This window comes from Myotis myotis, unplaced genomic scaffold (genome assembly GCF_014108235.1).
Source record: "Myotis myotis isolate mMyoMyo1 unplaced genomic scaffold, mMyoMyo1.p scaffold_m19_p_4, whole genome shotgun sequence".
Taxonomy (NCBI): Eukaryota; Metazoa; Chordata; class Mammalia; order Chiroptera; family Vespertilionidae; genus Myotis; species Myotis myotis.
The window spans coordinates 105,390,785-105,393,599 of record NW_023416346.1 but is presented as its reverse complement, the minus strand read 5'-3'; the positions used below and the strand labels follow the sequence as shown (position 1 = coordinate 105,393,599).

Sequence of the window (2,815 nt, the reverse complement as noted above, 5' to 3'; positions counted from 1 at the left end):
TCAGGCTTGTCAGTTCTCTGGGTATCTCTGCTCTTTTCTAAAGCCCTTATTTTTTTAAAAAAACATTTTATTGAATTTTTACAGACAGGAAGGGAGAGGATAGAGAGTTAGAAACATCGATGATAGAGAAACATCGATCAGCTGCCTCCTGCACACCCCTCACTAGGGATGTGCCTGCAACCAAGGTACATGCCCTTGACTGGAATCGAACCTGGAACCTTTCAGTCCGCAGGCTGATGCTCTATCCACTGAGCCAAACCGGTCAGAGCTAAAGCCCTTCATTAAGTCTGAGTTCAACCTACTTAAATGAGAGCAGCATCTTACTCACTGGCTCTTCCACCATGTATATCTCCCTTTGCCAACCTGTTTTTAACAATATGTCTCCAATCAGCCATTCTAGCCCTTATGTATTACAACAGTCACAATGGAAGCAGTGATCATGGAGGATATACTTTGGGGCAAAGAAATTTCTTTCAGAAATTTAGATTGGTTCTATTTATGAAAAGCCAGCTGGAAAGTGGAGGAAATAGTATGAAGAATTCAAGCCAAAAAAATACCATAGCCTCTATTCACTGAGTGTTTTAGATAAATAGTCTGAATTTGATATATGTGGAATTGCCTACATGCTCCATTTGTAGCTCACCGTGGGAAAAGACAAAGCCTCAAGTTCTCCTGATGTCTATGTTTCTAACACAGTGCTTACCAAACATAATGTCTCTACTTATTTTTATTTTTTTCTTCAGATTTAAATAACATAAGCTTAAGATTTGGGAATGAGGTGAGGAAGAGCCAAATATGTAATTTTATATGAATAAAAGCACTTGAAATAAAATAATCCCAGGGCATTAACTTGCATATGAAACTGGAATCTACAACTTGCTATGACAAACATATACCAGTTCCTAGTTGACTATGTATTTCTTAAGCATGTGTTAAAGAAGTGGCTTTTTTTTTTTCTTGATTAAACTTACATTTATTCTCAGCATGCCTAATTCTGTGACAAGCAGCCTTGAGCCCTGGTTGTTCTGGCTGTCAAGAGCAGCAGGTTTAGACAGCTGCCTGTGGCTCTACCTCTTGGACCCCACTTGTGTGTACACCTTGATAATGTCATGATACCGGCCTTCAGGGGGCTAGTAGTTGGAGAGCAGTGTGTATAATCTGGTCCTTCTCTCTCAAAGAGGAGCAGACTGGAAGTCCTGCTTGATGGCTTCCATTTAGAGCTCCTGGGACAGGAGTTGCAGTTAGTGCAGAACTTCCTGCTGGGCCTCAAGCATGGACTTGATGGCTTTCCTCTCCATCTCATTCTCTCCCTGCTTGTACAGCGACCACTTCTTTAGAAGCAAAGCTCTCCACTCAGCCTCCTCAAAGGAGATCTCTACTTAAGGTTGATGTCTCACTTTGTCCAAGAACCTCCAGGTATAATAAAATCTTCAGTGGGAATTAGGTCCTGGCCAGCCTTTTCTAGTCATCTGTTCCTCTTTTTCAAATGGCCCATAGCAGCTTGGTCTTTGTTAGGATCTACCTTCTTCTCCTTTTGAAGAGGTTCTGCTCTAATGGAAATGAGTTTCCAAAAAGACAACAATGAAGCTTGCTGGTAGGTGTCTCTAATCTGTGTCTGCCAAGGTCCCAGAAGCCAGCAGTGCGAGTGCAGAGCTTGCACAGTAGTGATATACGGAATGGCAAGTGGACTCTCCTCATTGTGAGTTCTTGTCCTATAAAGTTTAAAGAATAAAATTTGCATAGTAAAAGATTTTAAACAAAAATGTGAAAGTTTATTGCAAACATATACAAGCTCCCCCTGGGGAAGGGTCCCCAAATCGGGAACCCCCCCTCTCTCTTTCTCTCTCTCTCTCTCTCTCTCTCTCTCTCTCTCTCTCTCAGAAAAAAATATAGACCTCTGAGTCTCTTTGTTTATGGGATTATAAATGCTGGTGCCCTCCTCTTCTTCTCCCCCTTATCTTGTAACATTCTTGTAAACAACCTGGCGGCTTGGAGCTGTCTCTGCCCATCACGTACTCATTCCTCTTCCATGGACCCCCCTTCCCTAAACTGCCTCTCCTGTTTTTAAAATCCTTTCAGTAGCTCCCAGCACTGTGGCAGCCATAGCCCCTAAGGCAGCCAGCCGACCAGCTGCTTCTGCACCTTGGCAGTCTGGCCTGTGATGCCTAGCACTATGGTCCAAGAAGTTGTGTTTAATATTTTATTTGTGTTGTCTAGGGCATTGGACATTGTGTTTTGGACGATCCATGAATGCTAAATGGAAGAAATAAGTGGATCATTTGGCACTCTCATTTTTATGGCCTCCGAAAGACTCAAGGGATTTTCAGGCAGTATGTATACCAATAATCCATAAATTCATTAGTTTATTCTCACATGGATATATTAAAACAACCAGTGAGCATTCGGTAGGTTCAGCTTCTGCTTTTTACATGTGCTCTCTCTCCCCAAAACTTTTTACTAACAAAATCACTCAGGTAGAGACAGCATATTCTGAGGCTTTAGGCTAATGTTGGTTCCCAAGCGCCCTTCAAATCTACCTCATATATGCCTTGATGGATCTAGGGAGCATATGTAGACACAGAAATTGGAAACTCTCATCTCCACAGAACAGGAGTGAGTCCACTGCAGAGCTGGGCCTGTTCCTAACAACACCTGGCACAGTGGAGAGCTTCTGCCAGGCTGCTCGGTTTTTGTCTGGGAGACATGCTTCTCAGTGAGAGACAAATCACATGGTAAACTCATCTTATACATGGGCTATGTGACAAAGCATAAAGAACTAGAAATTTAAGGTTTCATTTTCATGGCTACTAAGCAT

The 2,815-nt window shown here is 42.4% G+C and overlaps 1 pseudogene; it reads right to left on the bottom strand.

The window, feature by feature from the left end:
- Positions 1-1,067: 1,067 nt before the first annotated feature.
- Positions 1,068-2,104, bottom strand: LOC118653647 (annotated as a pseudogene).
- Between the last annotated feature and the right edge of the window lie 711 nt (positions 2,105-2,815).